The 23,995-nt window shown below is 38.7% G+C and overlaps 1 long non-coding RNA gene across 1 annotated transcript in view; it reads right to left on the reverse strand.

Annotated features, from left to right (window-relative positions):
• Positions 1-23,995, reverse strand: part of LOC308686317 — a 34,339-nt gene that overhangs the window by 9,484 nt on the left and 860 nt on the right. The window lies entirely within an intron of this gene.

Genomic DNA, 23,995 nt, shown 5'->3' on the forward strand with positions numbered 1-23,995 from the left:
GTAACTCAGATTTGGGTTTGATCTTCCTGTACGCATGTTTTATTAATTCGTTTGACCATATAATTATGATTTTCTAGAGGTGTGGTTTTGAAATGTATTCTTTAATCAATAGTGTTTTAGTTAGAGAGGGTTCACTAACATTCTCTGGCAATCCCTTCCCCCCTGTGTGGAACTGTGTTTTATTACCTAACGGAATGTTAGCCAGAAGAGCAGAATTAGGTGTTCATCCTAGATATTTTATATGTATAACCATTGAAGAAATATGTAAGCCTGAATGTAATTTCTCTTTTTCATGATTGTTCTTCTCTGTGATGGGTTTTTGTATTCTTGTAAACCGTAAAGGAATAATGTCTCAGATGTGCACCCTTTTTCAATCATAGATATGCCATGTGGATCTTTTTAAAAAGTCTAATTTTCATTCCCACTTGTAAATGCACATCACATTTTAGGTTAGTCTTATTCCCAGTTAATCGAACTTTTAATACTTATCTTACAGAGTAAGAAGGTACTTCTAGGCCGTAGCTTTTAAACATACCAAATTTGGTCTTGAATTAAACCTCCATATACCCGTAGGAAAGATATGGATACCAAATTATGATAAAATGCATTTTACTGCAGTTATAATTGTTTAACGTAGAAATGGCATGATCCTAAGACTGCCATAAAACATGCAAATCAAACTCATAGTGAGACAAAGAACTTTTCTCCCGCCTGGAATTTCGCATTCCAATTGGCTCAAGCCCCAGGGAGGAGTGAAATTCCTGTGCCCTAGAAAAGCGGTTACACTCCGCGTTCCGTTCAGTTCTGTTCTGTATTTCCTTTCGTCTTGTTTTTGTTCCTGCACTTTCACGAACCCGCCTCGTCAGCGAGAAGACCTTATGGCTCCCTTTGGGAGCGTTTTCAATTTTCTTTAAGTATGTTCTTTATTTTCGTCTTCGGACTCCATGAAGCAAACGCAGCAGACAACTTCAACTCAGAAAGAAAGACTCTTTCGAAAACCCCGCTACCGCGCTCACCAGAAGACACAAGAGCGCGAGCCCGGCTTTCTTAAAGAAACACACGCACGATGGTCTTAGGACACACGCATGAACTCTGCGTTCTTCAGCAACAAAGAGAACCATTTTGCAAGATAAGTTTATTGAACTTTTAATGTGATTTGATTCCTTGCTGTCTCTCAAAAGGTTACCTGTGTTTTTGCGATGAGAGAGAGCATCTCGGTGATCTCTCTCATCCTGAACTTTAGTTTCACTTTCTCCCTTTCATCCTCTCCCTATCTCATCTGTTATCCGTTTGGTCTTGTAATGTTTTCATCCGTATGTTTCTGTTGTAAATATGTATTTACTCTGTGTATACTCGTAGTTTCGATGTAGTATTAGTCTAATTATTAAATTCCATATGTCCTTGACTGACTCTGTTTTAATTGCCCATGTTACTTAGTCCCTGAAATGTTCGATCTTAGCTATATGCTTTACCTTGGTAGGCTACGATTTAAGTAACCTAATTTTAGTCTACAAACACCGAGAGTGTCTTTTCAAGGCCTGGAAAAGATACTCTTTCTCGTGTTTGTAAGAAGGATAATTTTCCTTGAGAGTTAATTTAATCTTACGTACAATCTGTTCGCTGGACAAACAGATTGTTTGATAACTAAATTAATTCCATTAAAGTTATCCCATAACTTCGAGCTGAAATAAGAACAATTGATGTATTAATGACGAACCATAACCCGTTATGGTAATCGTTCATATATCAATCTAGTTCAGCTGCGATAAATTAATGTAACTGTAACATACAAAATATTAATCATATTCATGATTAATTATTAAAATTCCCTATAGATCATTTGAGCTAATATTAATATTAATGTACGACCCATTGTTTTTACAGTTTTGGTGGAGAACGCGACGCATTTCAAACTTTGTTTATGGGCAATATTCAGTTTCAGTCTGTTTATATGGTTATTAAGAATTTTTGCGCATTATGAAATTATGAATTTGTGAGTTAAGTCGCTAACGCGAACTCACTCCTAACTGTCCAAGGCAAAAAGCCGAAGTCAGTAGGCCTAACGTACATTTTAACAAGTTGCTAAAATATGCCTAGACGATTTTAGCACTGTTAAATGCTACGTACACTGCAGTATTTAATATTACAAATGTCCTGTTAAGAGATGAAGAAATATCTCTGCAGTTGATACATTTCTAATATTTGTTTTAAATCGCTGTGAACGAAGAATTCTCACGTGCGTACTACCGGTATTAATAAATATGTTTTCTAAGCGAGAGTCCTTATTAAACATAGGCCTTGCATGCATGCAATATCGTTATTGAATTCGTGGTTAGTCCAGTGATATTCAACAAAACGGTAAAACTCCTGGTTAACATTGACCTAGCTAATCAATCGAAAACCTAAATACACAAATCAAGTGCTATTTTGATAAATGTGTAATATGGGAGTCTAGCAACAGACGGAAAATTCCTGTTGCCCACATTTGAGTATTTGCGGTGAAGAAACCCCGCCATACTTTCCTGTGCAGTATTAATAGCACCAAAAGGTCCGCCGAGACCTCTGTCCTATTTGTGAGTGTTGCAGAAATCAGCGCGTGACGCGAGCTGAAAAGCTCTTAGCGTTTGAATCACATTGAAGTTGTGTAATTCCATTTACTAAACGCCAGAGGGCGTAAGTGGTTAGCAGCCTCAAATTACCCCTTTGCCCCCCTGATTTCCGCCTGCATGAGCGCAACAACGCCATCGCGTGGCCAGTTATCAGATAACGCTCTCTTTACGGCTGAATTCATTTCCCTGTGAATTAATGTTTAAACTCTAAATAACTATTCGCATTTATAGCTCTGCTCGTGCGTTTATTATTTTGTGTTAGACAATTTTCCTGCTTTTGGACTGATACATTAACTCTGAGTTTGGTTCAAACAAGATTTGGATTAAAACTCAGATTAAATCTCAGCCATTCCCTTAGAGGAAACAACGGCACCTAGTGGCCGCCACCCGCGAGGTCGGTTCACTCAGCTCTCTTTCCTCTCTTTTCAAATCCTTTCGTGAATTGTTTACTTCCACTTTTCTCTTTTGATTATCGTAATAATTATTGATGAGACTTCACTGTTACCATTAATTATTATGGGTTATTATTCTGAGTTTTCCTTTTACATGTTCTTTACATGCTCATTCAAATTTGATTTAAACTAGTTTGAATTTTAAATTTAAATTGAGTTGTGTATTCACCCACTGATATCCACTTGGAGGAAACAGCACCATCGTGTGGCCTTGTTGATACTAAGTCGGCATCACTATTTTCCTCCTTTCACTTTTATATCGGCTTTCTCTCCTGATTATTTTTATAAATAGGACTGATACTTTAGTGTATCTGGATTATTATAAGATATTCTGATTTTTACATTTCCTTACATGCTTATTTTAAATTTTAATTTAAACAAGTTTTGAATTTTTAATTTGAATTAAGTTTTATGTTTGCCAGGTTAAGCACAGAGAGGGAGCACGCCCCCTTGTGGTGAAAACCAGCTACTGCGGCCTGCTTCTTCTCCCGTGTTTCAATCCTGTTCCTTTCTATTCTGATTTTTAAATTTTTATTTATTTATTTTTTTTTTTCCTATTATTTTATTCCTACTGTTATTCTTTTCCTTCTCTCTTTCGGGTTAGGTCATTTTGATAATTAACATTATCATAACTTCCTATTGTTTTATCATTATTTAGTAAAACCTTTGACTCTCCTTTCTACAGACATAACTACTCAATTGGTTTTAAACAAGCAAGCCTTAATTCACTTTAAGTTTCCCTTGTTCATCCTTCTGTGTATTTATTGTAGTACTCCCTTTGTGATCTGACAGCCATCTCTGCTTGGTCTCCGGCAAGCGAGCTCACCTGTCTGACGCTACCCGACACTGGCCGTGTGTCTCGGACTCTTCCGAATCTCGTACCTCCGGTTGTGGCACGCCACCCCGACATCAGCAATTTGGCCCGCCAAAAGGTTAAGTCAACGTCAGCGACACACAAGGCAATTTTGAGACAATCACTCGAACTGGGGTCTGCTGAAAGGACCACTCCGAAAGGAGAGTTCCGAGGAAAACTCAATCTTTCCGTGCCGTCTGATGATTGACACCTTGGCGTTGCCACTTTGTGTTTAAAGTCGCAAGTGGTTTGAGTGGGCACACCGTGGTACCGAGAGACGAGGTTGCCCGGGAGCACTGCGGTCAAGTGTTGGAGAACTGTCGGAGAGGTTGACCGAGCCACTGGTTTCCACCTGAGTGGCCTCAATTCACATCAGGTAAACTAAATGTGATAAAACCCATTCTCTTAGTATAAGCCCCAGAATATTAGATATTCCCCCGGATATATTTTAAGTGTTTTGACCCACCTTTCCTCTCCAAGCCACACCCTCTTCCTAGGCTTCCTGCCCCGATAGCCCCACTCACCTGTTGGCCCTATCCTAAACCCTAGCAGTGGTAATAGCTTAGGTCTCGTTACCCTCTCTAACACGTACCGTGTTACTGTTCTGTTTCATTTAATTCCAGACCTAGTCATCACTAGTGTTTTGTTTCACTTTGATCTTTTCTATCCTTTGTTTTGTTGTGATTTGTTTCTTTCAGTTCACCTAAAGACAGTAACCTGTGAGAGCCACCAAAGAAAACTGAATAAGTAGAGCGACAACCAGAGCCGGCGTCACAACACGTGACCCGCCAGGCTACTGCCTGCCAAAATCTCTAGTTCGGGTCCTTCGACCCAAGTCAATTGGCTCCGCTAACTGTCTAACTGTGCATCAGTTAGCCCAAAATTCTCATAAACGGCATAGCCCGTATGAGTATAGCTCTTTAACCTTAGAACAAACTTGCATTGGTCTCTTTGTGTGTGTGCTGTGCTTCTCTCGCCTACAGTGAAGCCAATATGTCCCGTGCATCCAGTCCCGCGGTCCGTCGGGAGCACTTAGCGACATGGCTAAAAGCGACAACGAGCACCTTCCTGCCCAAGGAAGCCAGTGACCTGCAGCATCTGAACCAAACGCAGCTGGACACTGAGCTGGACCAGCTGATGGCACAGGATCCTAGCCAGAGTTACACCCACAAAGAACTCGCCAGGATCACCGGGACCCTAGCTCACCTCCTCGTCGCCCAGGCACGGCTCAGCGAACGGAGCAACATCGACCTGGAGCAGCAAGCCGCAACGCTAAAGCTTCAAGCGGATGAGGCCTGGAAGAACCAGGCCCGTACCCAGAGTCGTCTAGATCAGCTCCTCCTCGAGACCAAGAACCAGCGCGAGAAAGAGGATGCCACAGATCCAGAGCTACAGAAAGAAGTAGAAAGACTTCGAAATGCCCTGCAAGATCTGCGCCTCGACACCGACCAAAGAGAACAGTTGGAGAGAGAAACCAGAAAAGAACTCGACGAAAAACTCCAACAAGGTGACGCTCTCCTAGAGAGAGCCGAGACTGAACTAAAAGAAGCAGAAGCAAAAGCCAGGGCCTGTGAAAAACATTTGCAAACGGCCCGAGCTAAAATCAGCGAGCTTACTCTGCAGAGAGACGAGCTCCAAGATGAACTTGACACTGTTCATGCAGAACTGAAACCTTCTTACAGACTGCAGAGTGGCTGGAACGGAGAAACGCACATCACAGAGTTTCCCCTGACCAGCTGGTCCGCACCTTTCAGCCAAGAACCCAGAGCTGAAAAGGGAGATGTAAGCCCACCGCTCAAGACATCACCAGCCAGCTTCCAAGACCATCTGTCAACAGCGAAAGGGGGAGGACCCTTTCAGAAAACCCATGCCACTAACCACGGCACGACCCCCCGAGAACTTGACAAGCTAGCTCGAAACATTCCTATGTTTGATCCAGATTCTGCAGGACATTATGACATTTATGCTTATTTAAGAGACATTGACTTTCACGTGCAAACTGTCGCCAACATGACGGCTTGGGACAAATTGTATTTGTTAAGAATAACGGCTAGTAGTGATGTTCGTAGTTTTCTAGACCGTCAACCACAGGCTGTCAAAACGGACTTCCAACAATTACGGCAAGCTTTGATCAGTGAATTCTCTGATCCAGACTCCGATCAAGGTTTCATCGCTGCTGTAGACCTCAAACAAGGTCGGCGTGAACACCCCCAGACCTACTACAACCGACTCCGACAAGTCTTCTTCGGAGCACGGAATGAGCCAGGGATGGAACAGGATGTTACATTTAGAACTCTTTTCATGCGGAATCTCCATCCAACCTTATCCCATCATATTGGGGTTTTGGCCGATGCACGGGCCATGTCTACCCAACAGCTGCGTGACTTAGCCCATAAAGCTTACACCAAGCAAAAGACTATTTCTGAAAAGACTGTGAAAAACCCCACAATCTATTCTGTCTCTGGACACTGTTCAAAACTGACTTTAGAGGGTGTCCCACAACACCACAGTCACAGACATTTTTACAGAGAGTCACGACCGTTCCAAACCAGCAGAGGGCAACACAATCGCAGTGGTGCTCGTCCAAAGCACCAGAGCGAGCGCTCTAAAAGATTCCGGGAAACCGGCCGGCGACCCAAGAAGAGCCGATCTCCACCGCCCAGGACAACAAGCCCCGACAGAGAGTGGAACCACTCTCGACACGACACTGGTAAGCTCAAGCCTGAGCTCACATCAGATAACCACAGTGCATCCACGTCTGAGACAGCAGAGATCCTAAAGGTGCTGAAAGAGCTTCTTCACCAGAAACGTTGCAAGAAAGACAAGAAGGACGAGCCAGACATCTTATGCCTAAGCATAAGAACTGAAACCAAACCGTCTGTCCGCCATCTGACTGAGCCAAGCACCTCGAACACTGCTCATCATCCACAGACCACAGAGCTAACTGTCACATCACAACGTGACAGCATCACACAAGCTTCACAGCTGACAGCTGCACACCATGAACGAAACAGCACACCTCCTCACACCAGGTACCAAAATACCAAGGTACCAGAAAACGCTGTTCTGTCTAACTGCCTCCACAGCAAGCTACACGAGACCGGTCCTAACCACCCAACGACCGTCACACCTGCCATGCCAACATTCCTGGGCAACCTAATCAAAAAGGGGGTGGCCCAAAAACTCTACCTGAACATCACGTTGGAAAAGGAAGTGAGCATGGAAGCCCTGATAGACACAGGATCGGACATTACGGTGATCTCAAATCATCTGTTCCAAAGACTCCAATTTAAAGCTAAGAGACAAGACCGAACTCTTACACCTCAAACTTGTGAACTGAACATACAGTCATACAGTCAACATGACATCCGGCTCGAACAGGTAGCCCACATTCACCTGACGATTGGTCCTTTGAGTCTAGTCCATCCCGTGTTCATCTCAAAAATGGACACTTTTCCGTTCCTCATCGGCAGAGACCTTCTAGATCGTTTTGAACCGTTACTGGACTTGAAACAGCTCAAAGTCTGGGCTCAAGTACGAGAACTTTGCCCCCTCCAGTCACAGTCAGACGGTCGGGTCACAAAGGTCACAGAGTTCATGGGAACTCCCACAGCCAGCCAGCAAGACACAGACTCAGCACCAACTGAAGGTTCGAATCCGCTACCCTGCACCTTACAGCCCACCAAAGACTTTGACACTTGCTGCCTCAATGTCATGACTGACCTGCAGCGACATGACCTCATTCAAGCCAGTGCCAAGCCTGGTGCATTAAACAACAAGCTGTGGTCACTTTCAACCCACCCACCCACCCTAGAGGTTGAAAAGCTTACACACAGCATAAGAACTTTACATGCTCAACTGCCTACCTCAGAGCCGCTTACGCTGGCTCCGCTGTTTGCAAAGACAACCATAACTGACATGCGGGCTTCTGACATCCACATAAAGACTTTAAATGCCCACCTCTCAAAACCCTACAACCACCCTTGCATGCCGTCTGACCTCACTGACAACCAGTGCCTCAGACCACTGCATAACACAACGCACATGCTGCGCGTACAGAACAACATTATGAGTTGTGCACCGATTGACATCACAATGCCAAGGCTTGTACTGCCACGACGCACAAAGGGGGATAAACTGCTAATGTTCATCTATAACGCATCATGTGCTGCACAACGCAACACCAGAGACACTGACGAGACACTGAAGCAAGCGACAAGCCGACAGCAAGATGTGGCAAAACATGGGCCAAGGCGAACTAAACCCAGTCGCCGCCCACAAAGTAAAAAGACTGCCCTGTCCAATCAAAGACAACCCTTGCTGGCTTCTTCCTCCCCTTTCTCTCTCTCTCTCCCTGTTGTCTGTGTCAGGTTGCTGCTGTGGTTCGCCATGCTGTACTGTTTGCCAACCAGAGGACAGCTGCCACCGAGAGAACGACCGAGACCCCAGATCACTGACGGCAGGACCTACCCCCAGCAAGTGCATGTTCGACTCATCCAGCCCCGCCCGGTCTACAGAGCACACCACCCCAGCTCCGTAGCCCAATACATCTGGACAAGTGTCCGACGGACAGAGGACTCCCTCTCTCACGCCGAGGCCAAGGTCGAACACATGTTCAACCAACTTGAGAAAGTGACTGTTGCACAATCGGGACTCCTAAGCACCAACCACCACTCCAGCCAGTTCCTGGGAGCATTGCTCAGAACCGGAGCTGCTGCCAGAACTCTGTTTAACATTGGTGTGTCCAGTGTAAATGCAGCGAACCAGACCGCAAACTCCATGAAGCCGCAGTTTACTGTCTTACAGAGTGACTTTGTCCAGACTCAGCTGGTTACAGTGCCAACGACAGACATGCTGTGGGAGGTTAGCTCCTCCAATGACAGCATAGCCACAGGTGTAATCCCACCATACCTGATACTAAGCCTGATGCTAACTGTGCTGGCTTCCGCCATCAACATGCCAGCTGACTTTCTACAAAAACACCTGGCCTACTCTCTGGGTAGCACCATCTCACTCTGCGTCGATCCCGAGCAGAGAGAAGTGGGCCTTCTCCTAAATCCGCCTATCATCGAGTCAAGCCAAGTCTACAGACTTACAGACATTTGCAAGGTCAGGTTTTGGGAAAACAACACCCACATCAAGATAAGCCCTCCAGACGTGGTGGCCTACCACGATGGCGACACACAACCGTACTCAGCTCCAAACCTGCACCTGTGCACTATAACCAAAGACATTCATTATCTCTGCCCTGCCGAAGCTAAGCCTCACACACAAGTGACAGAGACGCAAGCAGAGATTGTAGGTGAAAGGTGGTCTGCTAACGCACCTGTGCACACCGCCACTGTCACTCACGACCAGCATGACACAACCAGCCGTGTCAACATGCTCAACCAGAAAATGGGACTTCAAGTACTGAAAGGTGTCATCCTACACCCTGATGGCCTGACATGGTACCAGCTTCCCAGCAAAGAGTACCAGACAGCACTGAAACTACCATCCTCCAAAAACTTAAACGTCACCGTGAATCCAGGACTGGAACTCCGTAGTGAGAAAAGGGGGTCCCAACTCATGGACATTGCTCCTGCCAACAAAGCCCTCCGAGCACCGGCTCGACGGCCCGTTCTGAACACTTCATCTGCGGTCCGAGGCTGGAACGCCGCCGACATTGGGCTGTGCACCTTTGCAGGTAATCAGCCACACCCTAACACTAGGTTGGTCTCCATCCTGTACAGAAGACTCAACGAGATGCGATGCAGCCAAGTGCACGAAAGCTGTGCACCTTTGCAGGTTTCAGACGGAATCCCCAGAAAGGGGGGCGTCAAGTCAGAGACCACGCCGAACCTCATCGAGCTGAATCCTCAGCTCCAAGCACCACCTGCCTTCCTACCGTCATGATCCACCTGCTACACGACTGTCATGATTCACCTGCCATGTGACCATTGTGATGATTGTCGTCCGACGATGTCCACACGGACTTCACCGGACGAAAAGGGGGAATGTAACAACATTGGCTATCGAATCATTCGTCGTTGGTTTGAATTAACAAATTCGGACTCTCTGTGTTTTCTAAGCACATTCCTGCCCAAAACGTTCTTTGCTAAGCTTATCAGAGCTTGTAACCTCCTGACTTCGAAATTACAAATCATACGCCAGGCTCCATAAAGACTGGAACAACTTGACTTTTACGATCTAAATTGCACCTTGGAGAATAATAAAAGTCCATACATTCTCTTCACTTTGCAAAGTTCTACATTCCAAACCCCCCCTTTTCCCCTCTCTGGACCACAGAGAGATAACGAAACTTGAAACTTTCTACACACACACACACACACACACAAACATCCTCCTATAGAAATATAGTTTTAATGTATGTAACTCAGATTTGGGTTTGATCTTCCTGTACGCATGTTTTATTAATTCGTTTGACCATATAATTATGATTTTCTAGAGGTGTGGTTTTGAAATGTATTCTTTAATCAATAGTGTTTTAGTTAGAGAGGGTTCACTAACATTCTCTGGCAATCCCTTCCCCCCTGTGTGGAACTGTGTTTTATTACCTAACGGAATGTTAGCCAGAAGAGCAGAATTAGGTGTTCATCCTAGATATTTTATATGTATAACCATTGAAGAAATATGTAAGCCTGAATGTAATTTCTCTTTTTCATGATTGTTCTTCTCTGTGATGGGTTTTTGTATTCTTGTAAACCGTAAAGGAATAATGTCTCAGATGTGCACCCTTTTTCAATCATAGATATGCCATGTGGATCTTTTTAAAAAGTCTAATTTTCATTCCCACTTGTAAATGCACATCACATTTTAGGTTAGTCTTATTCCCAGTTAATCGAACTTTTAATACTTATCTTACAGAGTAAGAAGGTACTTCTAGGCCGTAGCTTTTAAACATACCAAATTTGGTCTTGAATTAAACCTCCATATACCCGTAGGAAAGATATGGATACCAAATTATGATAAAATGCATTTTACTGCAGTTATAATTGTTTAACGTAGAAATGGCATGATCCTAAGACTGCCATAAAACATGCAAATCAAACTCATAGTGAGACAAAGAACTTTTCTCCCGCCTGGAATTTCGCATTCCAATTGGCTCAAGCCCCAGGGAGGAGTGAAATTCCTGTGCCCTAGAAAAGCGGTTACACTCCGCGTTCCGTTCAGTTCTGTTCTGTATTTCCTTTCGTCTTGTTTTTGTTCCTGCACTTTCACGAACCCGCCTCGTCAGCGAGAAGACCTTATGGCTCCCTTTGGGAGCGTTTTCAATTTTCTTTAAGTATGTTCTTTATTTTCGTCTTCGGACTCCATGAAGCAAACGCAGCAGACAACTTCAACTCAGAAAGAAAGACTCTTTCGAAAACCCCGCTACCGCGCTCACCAGAAGACACAAGAGCGCGAGCCCGGCTTTCTTAAAGAAACACACGCACGATGGTCTTAGGACACACGCATGAACTCTGCGTTCTTCAGCAACAAAGAGAACCATTTTGCAAGATAAGTTTATTGAACTTTTAATGTGATTTGATTCCTTGCTGTCTCTCAAAAGGTTACCTGTGTTTTTGCGATGAGAGAGAGCATCTCGGTGATCTCTCTCATCCTGAACTTTAGTTTCACTTTCTCCCTTTCATCCTCTCCCTATCTCATCTGTTATCCGTTTGGTCTTGTAATGTTTTCATCCGTATGTTTCTGTTGTAAATATGTATTTACTCTGTGTATACTCGTAGTTTCGATGTAGTATTAGTCTAATTATTAAATTCCATATGTCCTTGACTGACTCTGTTTTAATTGCCCATGTTACTTAGTCCCTGAAATGTTCGATCTTAGCTATATGCTTTACCTTGGTAGGCTACGATTTAAGTAACCTAATTTTAGTCTACAAACACCGAGAGTGTCTTTTCAAGGCCTGGAAAAGATACTCTTTCTCGTGTTTGTAAGAAGGATAATTTTCCTTGAGAGTTAATTTAATCTTACGTACAATCTGTTCGCTGGACAAACAGATTGTTTGATAACTAAATTAATTCCATTAAAGTTATCCCATAACTTCGAGCTGAAATAAGAACAATTGATGTATTAATGACGAACCATAACCCGTTATGGTAATCGTTCATATATCAATCTAGTTCAGCTGCGATAAATTAATGTAACTGTAACATACAAAATATTAATCATATTCATGATTAATTATTAAAATTCCCTATAGATCATTTGAGCTAATATTAATATTAATGTACGACCCATTGTTTTTACAACAGTCAGGCGAAATATGAAAGACAACATTTTGTTGACTATAGATTTGAGTACAGTTTTTATTGTAGAATATACTGAATATATATATCAAATAAGCTTTTGTTTAGCAATTTTTATATATATATATATATATATATATCGTCGCTGTCCGATGAAAACCGCGTATGTCCATTTTGCCGATTTTGAGATTTTTCGACGGATAGAATGTCCAGGTTCATTTCCGTATACAGTATGCTTCACATATCTAAATGACCTATGAAAAGTTGTGAAATCATGTCATCTGATTTTCACGTATATCCATTTGGTGTCAAAGCTGTCAATCACGCCGCGTATCTCCCGCCCTGTGGAGGCATCGCGCGGTCTAAGCGTCTCTGGAAGCTCAGCATTGGATAGCCGAATAACTCTGTGAGGTAAAGTATCAGCAAACGTTTGTTTTTGACAACTGTTCAAGTTTATTATATATTCGCAATATATTCACAACTGTTATTTACCAGTAAATGGTCTAGACGAAGTAATTGTCACTGTTTATTGTGGAGATGTTAACGCACGGGCCTGTTAACTTAAGCAATACTTTTAAGGTAGTCTAATATTTTTCTGACTAATAAATTACTGACACAGTAAAGGGTAGATTTAAATAAAGAAAAACAAAATTTAAATAAAGAAAAAAACTAAATTTAAAAAAAGAAAAATTCAATTTAAATACAGAAAAAACTAAATTTAAATAAAGAAAATGACATTTAAATAAAGAAAAAACGAAAATTAAATAAAGAAAAAACCGAAATTTAAATAAAGAACAACGAAATTTAAATAAAGAAAAACGAAATTAAGTTAAATTAAAAACGAGATTAATTTAGATTGATAACGGGTAAAAAGGCTAATAGCCTACATGTTGGGTCCGTATACTTTTTCGTCCATTCATTATTCTATTTCGGAATGAAAGATGAAATGTAAAAAAAAAGGTGTAGCTTTTTTTCCTTTTTTTTTGTTTAAAAGAAAAAAACAGAAATGGCTGTATTTTTTTTGTACATAGCATAGCCTACTTTGTTATGAGTTTAGTATCATAATGATTAATAAATGCACGCACAATTATCCGTGAACTTGATTTGAAGCCTTTCAACAAAATTCAGAATTAAATGAATGTGCAGTTTGTACAAATAGAGTCTGTAGGTCTACTATGCTGTTGAAAGTATGAAAAGTGAACAGCACGAGTAATAGGATGCACAATTTGAGACGGGTCAGACATGATTTTGACCACTTCATTAAGTTTTGTTTTGTAGAAAACCTTTCTTTAAAGTGAATTTAGTTTTGTATAAATTGTATCTTAATTTTAATCAATTTTTCATCAACCATGGATTTAATAAATAAGCAAAAACCGGTATATAGCAGACAATATAATCATGGAGGCGCCATCGCGTTCACTTGCATTGCACGTTAACTGGAGCGCATCTCATTAACGAAACTCAGTGTATGCCTCACACAGACATGAGAAAGACATCAAATACACAAAGCTTGAAAAGTCTTTAAACGAAATAATTCAAAACGAAAAGAAAAAGGCAACTCTCTGATTATGTATGCCCTTACAAAAGTGCCGCTCTAGGCAATTGCCTAGTTATATGGACGCGCCGGCCCTGGGGTCAGCAATGAGTGTATTGATTCATTGTCCCTTCATAGTTTGCAAGAGACATTTAATAAACTGAGCGTATTTAATAAACGGAGACGTAGGCTATTTAATAAACTGAGCATATTCATCTGTCAATATGAAACGCGACTTGGCCATTCTAATTAATGATCGGAAAAACGCGTATCGACCACCGTTACTGTAAAATATGCGCGTATGTCCATTTAAACTCGATTTTGGTCAAATGTGGATTATATCATTACACTGGCAAGAATATGGCTACATTTAAAGATGCCATACCAAGTATGACAACGCTATGTTCATATGCTTTTAAATTACGGTGTTTTTTTCACTTCCTGAAAAGTAACCGTTTTGGACATACGTGATTTTCATCGGGCAGCGACGATATATAAAATAAAGTCATCAACTAAGATGTTAGCTGTTCCAATTTTGGCTATATTCAAACTAATGAATACATAGATAGGCCTAAAATGTAGGCCTATAATCTTTTTTTTTTTTTACAAAGAAAGAGTACACTTGAAATATTGTTGAAATTTTAATTATTGTTGTAATTGTAACCTTTTTAATAAAATAGCAAAACATATTTACAAGATAGATGTAAGCAAAATCTTAAATGGTCAATATAAGTCTTCTAATTTTTTTTCCTTGCATTGTGGCTCAGTCAGTCAGAGTCACACCTGAATGAATGGCTAATTATGCAGAGTCATTATGCATAATGGGTGGGACATTTTGTATTCCAAGGTGTAAACCACTCCTCGTTCACGCCCACTCGCATAATGGCTTTCCAAGCAAAACCTGTTTTACATCAATTTAAATCAATGTTTTGTTTTATCTGAACGATAAAGTAAGACTATTTTCACATAATTTTGAAGCCAGAACTCGAAGGAAGAACATCCATTTCTCAAAAGTCTTATTCATGCATATTTATTATGAGTTTTGAGGTCTTCTTTCAGCAACTTTCATTTTTAATTTTTTCAATAACCACGCATAAGCATTATTCTCTTAAAAATAAAAAAATATACTTGCATGGTGATCACATATTATGGTAGCCCTGTTTGTGCTATATAGAGTGAATTTACACCTTTGCCATTAACATGTTTATAAATAACTGAAAAAAGCACAAATGTCAGAGCATGTCAGAACACCTCCAGTGCCCAGAAAACACCTCAGACTCCAGAGGGTTAATTAGATACTAGTACATATTAATTAGATACTAGTACTTATTAAATAGATAGTAGTACTTATTCATTAGATACTAGTACTTATTTCAGTAGTGACTAGTAACTATTCTTTTGTTACTAGTAACAAATAAAACAATTTGCCATTGACTTCTATGGGGATCTGTCATTCATATATCAACTATTTGGTTCTGAATAGTATGTATTCCAGTTGTGACTAGTACATATATATTAGATACTAGTAGTTAGGTATTAGGTACTAGTACTTATTTTTTACATACTAGTACTTATTCATTCGATACTAGTACCTATTAAATAGATACTAGTACCTATTCATTAGCTACTAGTTCTTATTCATTAGATACTAGTACCTATTAATTAGATACTAGTACTTATTAATTAGCTACTAGTACTTATTCAATAGATACTAGTACCTATTTATTAGACACTAGTATCTTTTGTAATTGTTACTAGTAACTATTCTTATTTTACTAGTCACAACTGCTATTTTACTATCTTATGTTTTGACTAGTCAGAACGGCCACTGGAGAGTTCAATTAAAAATCTTACTAGTAAAATAAAAAATCTTACTAGTAACATTTGGAATAAATACTAGTATCTAATAAATAGGTACTTGTATCTATTGAATAAGTACTAGTAGCTAATGAATAAGTACTAGTATCTATTTAATAGGTACTACTATCTAATGACTTACAGATGTGGCCTTTAAAAATGCGCGTCTCAGAGAAAAGAATGCCACGAGCACTTCCGAAATTCTGCGGGATCGTGCAGAAGGGGGATTAGGTGTTGGACGCAGGAAATACTAAAACCTGTAGATGGCAGTCGTGTTTCATGTGGCCATACTGAGTTGAGGAAGTATGACGAATACAATGTTTTCTTTTGCCAGTTACATAAACAGTCACATATTCTTCATAAAAATCCGACTCAAACGCGCATCATTTGTCTTATTTTTTTTCCTGTGTACTTACAGTAGAAGAGACGTGATGTAGGCTATGATAACTGAGTCTTATAACACAATAATTTGCGAAGACCTTTAAAGAGACCGAGATCATTTGCGCAATATCATTATCTAATTTTACATTTAGTTCATTTTTGCATCTTAACGTTTTAAATAGTTTTAACATGGTTGTAATGCGCTTTTCTGCATTACACACAGTACTTTTTATACTATCATGTTTCCCTTATAGGCGTCGATTTCGGTGGGGACGGTGGGTACCACCCACCAGATTTCGTCATGAGTCATTTTGTACCCACCACTTTTAACTTCAGTCCATATTAATTTGACTTTTGGTTCGATTTTTTTTTACCGTTTTCAGTGGTTATGAGGAGCTTAATTAATTTAACCTGAGATGTGCGTTATATCGCTTTTTGATCATTCTTTGTGTTGTCGAATTTTGACACAGTTTCATTATTTGTTCATAATAATTTGATTCATAATTATGTCATTTTTTTCTAAAAGTAAAAAAAACAAAGTTTTTTCTAAAAGCAATATTCTAAAGAGATACAAAGACATTGTATGTGTACCCACCAGATTTCGTCATGAGTCATTTTGTACCCACCACTTTTAACTTCCGTTGACCGTTTTCAGTGGTTATGAGGAGCAATATGAGAGAAAAAATTTGTAATCATTGTCTGACACAACAAAAAAAAAATATAATATTCATTTTATTTTAATTTTCGTGTTCGCATTTATGAGGGAAAAAACAACGTGTCAGTTTACGGTTATGGACTTGAGCGCTCTAAAAGCGGCAATAAAAGTCTGCTTTAAAACTTTCACAGAGACCTCAAACAGAACAGCTGCCTTTCTTTAAATTGAATTTCGTTTTGTATTAATTATATCTTAATTTTAATCAATCGTGAACCAATTGCCTGGATTTAAGAAGTAAATATAGCAGACAATCACGACATTGGAGGCGCCGGCGATATCTCATAAATGAACCGAAACTCAGCGTGTAATGCACATTCACATTTACAGTGTATTTAGACACATTTAGACGCATTCATAATCATTACTTTTACCGGTTCTTTGTGGCAAGCTTTATGCGTGCGGTCGTGCGCTTGAGTGCGGCTATATTATGTAAACGCTCATGATCCATAAGTAGGCTAATTAAATTAATATAAAGGGGCGATTTGTCCACGAATTACTTAAATGAACAACTAGCCTAGTATACTAGTCGACTACAAAAAAAAACTTTTAGTCGAAAGCAGCCCGTATTCCACATATTTTCGAACCAGGCAACAGGACATCTGTGTTGAGCGAGGCCGTGGACCCTGAGCGGAATGAACGAGCGGAGCGGAATATTCAGAAATGCGCTCTCCACTCACGAGCTCTGATCGGAACAAACCCGAACCTCACTGTCTGCTGAACTTGCAGAATCATCAAAATATAATATTTTCTAAAGAAGAATTTTAAAACTTTATTGGTGGTAGTTGAGAAGAATTCCTCTTTCCATATCTAAATCATTTCGAGTGCAATATAAATGTATCATATTGTTATTCTTATTATATAAGAATAATACGTATTTTTTACAACATTTTTAACATATAGAGAATATAAGTTTAGCGTGTTGTGTGTATTTCCTAATTATAAGCTTTTGGTGAAATTGCAACAAAACTAAAAGAGTAAAAGTGCATAAAAACAAAAACATGGCGTCGTCTCAAGAAATATCTGCGTACACACTAAACCACTGAAACCGACTCAAAACGATGTAGCCTAGTATACATACCAGACCAGGCACTGTAATTCTGCCACAGACATACACTAAAAACGGAGAAGACTTAAAGCATGCGCATAAACCTTGCGCGCTATACAACAATAATATTAGGCACAGTAGCTTCTTTTTTTTTCTTTTCTTTTTTTATCAAGAACTTTGTTGAACAATATGAACAACCATAAATGGTCTGGTACAAAATATGAGTCACGATATTCGATAGTTAACGGATGCATAAAGCTTGCCACAAAGAACTGGCAAAAGTAATCATGTGTCAAATATAGCAAGGAGACATTTTAATTGTTTACTAATCAACTAGTGTTTTATGTGTCAGTCAAAGATGTTGACAATGCTGACTCGTCATGTTCGCAGATATTGTGAACGTGCCTATAGAGAGAAATGCACACTTACAAAAGAGAGTTGTCTGTTTCTTTTCGTTTTGAATTGTTTTGTTTAAAAGTGGACATTTCAAGCTTTCTAGATACATTTCTGAGTTTCGGTTCATTTATGAGACGAGCTCAGTTCACGAGCAATGCAAGTTATATCGCGCCGGTGCCTCCATTTTCTGATTAAATCGTCTTAAATGCGTCTCCGTGTGGACAGAAACCAATGTAATCTTCCTGATTTAATCACGTAAAACACAAGTCTAAACACAAGCACCACTCTTCTGAATGATGGTAACCACAAACCTCCAAGAGTTTGTAAACCAATTGTTTGTAAAACATATTTAATATTTACAAATTAAAAAAAAAAAAAAAAAAATGTTTTACAGTGTATAAATAAAAAGACATGAAGAAAGTTATTTCCAAAATGTAATTAATTGCACAGTCTTTGTTTTAGCTGCTTGTTTTAGCTGCTACCAATTGCACAGAGTCAAGAAATTACAACCACCCACCCCCCAGGTCTGCCGATTCAACCCCCAATGCTAATCGATCTCCTCTCAGGGAATCAAAAGAAAACCGGTTTTTCCAGTTTTCACCAGCGTGTGGGCGGGGTTTTAATCCCTTGCAGTTCCTTTGTTTAAATGCTATTTAAGCAAATATACATACGCTTTAAGTTATTTCAAATTAATGTTTATAGCTTAATTTGTTGATATCGCGTAACTTAATTTGACATATGTTGATATAACCAACTGACATTGTAGATTCCATTGCATGCCAGGAAGAGGCTTATGCTTTGTTTTAAGTAATGAGCATTTACTATAATATAGCCGCACTCAAGCGCACGACCGCACACATAAAGCTTGCCACAAAGAACCGGTAAAAGTAATGATTATGAATGCGTCTAAATGTGTCTAAATACACTGTAAATGTGAATGTGCATTACACGCTGAGTTTCGGTTCATTTATGCAGAGGTGGAAAGAGTAATAAAATATTCTACTCAAGTAAAAGTACTATTACTACAATTTTTTTTTACTTAAGTACAAGTAAAAGTACCGGTCGAAAAATCTACTCAAGTAAAAGTAAAAAGTAGCTCATTTAAAATGTACTCAGAGTAAAAGTAACTGAGTTACTTTTTTAACAGCGGGGGTGGGTTGGGGAGTCCCCCGAGTAGGGTTGTAAAGGTATGAGATTTTCACAGTATGATAACCGACTAATATAATGGTATTAAACAATTATTAAATATAAAAACTGTATTATTAAATTAGGGTTATTATTATCATCAGTTAAAATGACAGTTACAGTAAATGGGATGAAAACAGTATTTTTGGAAACATTTGTTTTGTTTATTAAAATTTCAATAAAACATGTCTAATCAACTAATTTCAATAAATGATTATGAATTTGATTAAAGGAGTAGTTCACTTTAAAATGAAACCAGCCCATGATTTACTCACCCTCAAGCCATGTATATGACATTCTTCTTTCAGACGAAATTCAGAATTATATTAAGTCAAGTCACCTTCATTTATACAGCGCTTTAACAATATAGATTGTTTCAAAGCAGCTTTACAGAGATAATAGGATATTACAGTAACAGAGAGTGTTTTGGCTTTACAGCCGCTCTAGAATAAAGTAATTGTCCAGCTAAAGTTAGTTTTTGATTCATTCATTTTTGACTGATTCATTCGTTGCGAAAAGCAAATTAGTTATTAACTTAGGGGCCGCTAACACGACAGCACTTTAACAGAAAACAGAAAACTTTAATGTGTTCTGGCCGTTCATTTGCACGACAACAGTGTTTGGAGCTCGAGAATGTAAACCTTGAAATAGGTTACAAGGTGCAAGCTTTAAACAAATTTGAAAAACACTATCATCTCTGTGTAAACTTCAAAAACGTGAATCTGTGAAAACGCTGACGGCGTGCACATGCGTATTACGTGTTTAATCTATAGGTATGTGCATTTGAATGTGTGCATGCGAGTAGTCTTTCTTTACAAATTTACCTCACCAAATTACTTGTACTGGCCTGCATAATACAAAAAAAATATTTGTCGCTTCCGCGTATCCATGCGAACTGGAATCATTTTGATAATGTTTTATCTGTACAGAGGTGAAGGAAGCCTCTGATATTAATAAACACCCTGACGCTTCCTAGCTTGATAATGGCTGTGGATTGCAACCATCAGTTTGAAGCTCATAAAAGTGCATCTATCCATCATAAAAGTGCATCCATCCATCCATCCATCCATCATAAAAGTGATCCACACGGCAACGGGGGGTTAATAAAGGCCTTCTGAAACAAAACGTTGAGTTTGTGTAAGAAAGATATTCATATTTAAATCTTTATGAAGTAAAATAACTAGCTTCCGGCCAAACGAACATATGTATTCGACTTAAATCTAAAGCGCAACTTATGCGAGTAATGCGACGTACTGCTGATATTTACGCTACGCCAGGACGCACTACACTACTTCTGACGTCATGAGTTGCATAAGATCCGTTTTAGGTGTAAGTAGACTGCGTATGGCGTACTTTTTTGAGCTTTAAACTGATGGTTGCAATCCACTGCCATTATAAAGTGTTTATTAATATAACTCCGATTGTATTCGTCTGAAAGAACAAAGAAGAAAGTTATATAGCCTACACCTAGGATGGTTTCAGGGCTGATAAATCATGGGGTAATTTTCATTTTCATTTTAACTACTCATTTAACAACTTATTTTTTATCATTAATAATTTATTAAAATGTTCTAGAACAATAGACTTCTATGAAATGTATTTAATTCAGAAAAATCCTTTTTGTTTTTTATGATTTAAAACAAATATATTATCCAAAACGGTGGTAATCAAATAAAAGTTTTACACATTTTTTCATCCTTTTATTTTTTGGCAAAGTGCTGCAAAACAGATTTACTCAATTAAACCATGGACAAAAATCCTTAAATAATGTTTAAATAATCTGTATTATTATTGTTGTTGTTAATATTATTATGAGAAGTACATTCTATTGTAGGCCCACAACAGTTATGTCATCATTTCTTCGTAGTTAAACCAAACTTTTATTTTGATGTGTTGTAATGAAGTCCTGTTTCAGAGTGTAGGCTATTTGACAAGGTTTTTCTCAAAGGTCATTCTCTCAGAGCAGCTCTGGAGATGTTCATGTTTCCATGTTCTCATATTGTTTGTGAGATGCTGAAAACACTATTAGCGCGTCGCGTACTTGAGTATGTAGTAGACGAAACGGCTCGTCTCATTCGCACTGATTCACACAGACACGCATATTATACATTTATATAGCAGTCTCTTGTGCTTTAATATATAGACTACTGACCATGTCGCAATTTGATTTATTGTAGGCTACAGCTTTACTTTCATGTGTTCATGTGTTTCATGGATGGTGTTCCCGAACACGTTCTATGTGTTTCCTTCTTTTGCAGCCAATTTTTTGCGTCCACAATTTTTGCAAAATGAATAGGCTATGCTCAAGCCTCGAGGACAACCACGCGTTCGTTTTTCTATATCCAAAGTATCCCCATACTTACCAGGGGTTCGCCTCACGTGTGTGTGTAAAGAATCTGTATTGTCCGTCTCCATATTTTTTGTGGTTTTTACGTGTCTGTTCTCCCGCCCGTCAATCAATCAATGCTGAGCACGAGCGCGCGCGCTGTTTTAACCATAGTAGGCCTATGCTAGTTCATTTTTTTAATAATGTTTTTTTTTTTTTACTCAGTAACGCATATGTTTTAAAATGTAGCGAATTACAATACTTTAAACAAAACATACTTAAGTAAAAGTAAAATTACAGATTTTAAAAACTACTTAAAAAAGTAGAAATACACAAAAAAACTACTCAATTACAGTAACGCGAGTAAATGTAATTCGTTACTTTCCACCTCTGCATTTATGAGATATCGCCGGCGCCTCCAATGTCGTGATTGTCTGCTATATTTACTTCTTAAATCCAGGCAATTGGTTCACGAAACATTGATTAAAATTAAGATATAATTAATACAAAACGAAATATGATTTAAAGAAAGGCAGCTGTTCTGTTTGAGGTCTCTGTGAAAGTTTTAAAGCAGTCTTTTATTGCCGCTTTTAGAGCGCTCACGTCCATAACCGTAAACTGACACATTGTTTTTTCCCTCATAAATGCGAACACGAAAATTAAAATAAAATGAATATTATAATTTTTTTTTGTTGTGTCAGACAATGATTACAAAAAAATTCTCTCATATTGCTCCTCATAACCTGAAAACGGTCAACGGAAGTTAAAAGTGGTGGGTACAAAATGACTCATGGCAAAATCTGGTGGGTACACGTACACTGTCTTTGTATCTCTTTAGAATATTGCTTTTAGAAAAACTTTTAGTTTTTTTAATTTTACTTTTAGAAAAAAACGACATAATTATGAATCAAATTATTATGAACAAGTAATGAAACTGTGTCAAAATTCGACAACACAAATAATGATCAAAAAGCGATATAACGCACATCTCAGATTAAATTAATTATATAAAAAACAGGGAACATTTTGTAAAAGCAAAACTGAACAAAATGCATACTTAAAATAATTGTATTAGGCTATGTGTTACCGAATATTTAATACCACTTCCCCATAATGTTGTAATTATTTTTTTAAAACAACATCTGTCAAACTGTCAATCAGATACCTCTTATCTGGTCATTTTTATTTTATTTTAGAAGTCATAACTGTTGATCACCCTTTGTATGGAATTTGTGAATATGAATATTTAGAAGATTTACAAACTGTCGGCAAGACCTCAAACCAACCCCGGACATTCTGAGACTAACGGGGAAAAATCTTTATGCTTAATGCATTAAGACAGTTCAATTAAAATATTTATTAATAATGTAATGGCAAATCAGATGCGCCCAAAATATAAATGCTACGCGTTGAGCTGCAACATTACCTCACAAGAAATATCTGCACAAGAACAATCACACAAGAAATATCTTCACGAATTAAGAATCTGGGTAAGTCGCATTATTTAATTGCATTATGTTAGGATTATTTTGTGTATATATATAAAAAATACTGCTGGGTTTTTACAGGCAGAGTCACGTGTATTATGCTCACACTAAATTCTCTGTTGCACTTATATAAATGCGCATTGCATGCACAATCATCTTAATAGTTGTACAAAAAAGTTATGCGCTAGGCTACTGGCAAGAACGTCACTTTGCTGTTTTAATAAAAGCAATGTTAAATAGTCTGCATGCACTCATCTCCTGGAAACCACAGCAATGACAAAGCATATAAAAATTTGTAAACGTTGTCCAATACCCCTTCTTGTCTTAATGAACCTTTTGCATTTACAAATATTTTCAAATGTCTGTATAATACAGTAGCCTACTGTAAATATTTGTGTCTATTACTATTTATAATTTATATTTTATTGTGGATGTTTTCTCACAATCATGACGTAATGTGAATTAAAAGAAAAAATCTAATGTAAAGTTGTTTTTTATGCGCCACCTGGTGGATATTCTGTGAAGCGAAACACATTGAGGGAATTTGTAAGTAGCGCCCCCCGAAAGCACTTGCAGAATTCTGCGAGACTCTACGAGACGAATTGCCGAATGCCGCGGGAGAAAACGCGCGTTTTTAAAGGCCAGATCTGTAGTACTAGTATTTATTGAATAAATACTAGTATCTAGTAATAGGTACTAGTATCTAACAAATAAATACTAGTACCTAATACCTAACTACTAGTATCTAATAAATATGTACTAGTCACAATTGGAATACATACTAGTCATAACTGAATAGTTGATATCTGATTGACAGATCCCCATAGAAGTCGATGGCAAAAAAATTAAATTTGTTACTAGTAACAAAAGAATAGTTACTAGTCACTCTCGAAATAAGTACTA

This window comes from Scardinius erythrophthalmus (assembly GCF_964197995.2).
Source record: "Scardinius erythrophthalmus genome assembly, contig: HAP1_SCAFFOLD_132, whole genome shotgun sequence".
Lineage (NCBI taxonomy): Eukaryota > Metazoa > Chordata > Actinopteri > Cypriniformes > Leuciscidae > Scardinius > Scardinius erythrophthalmus.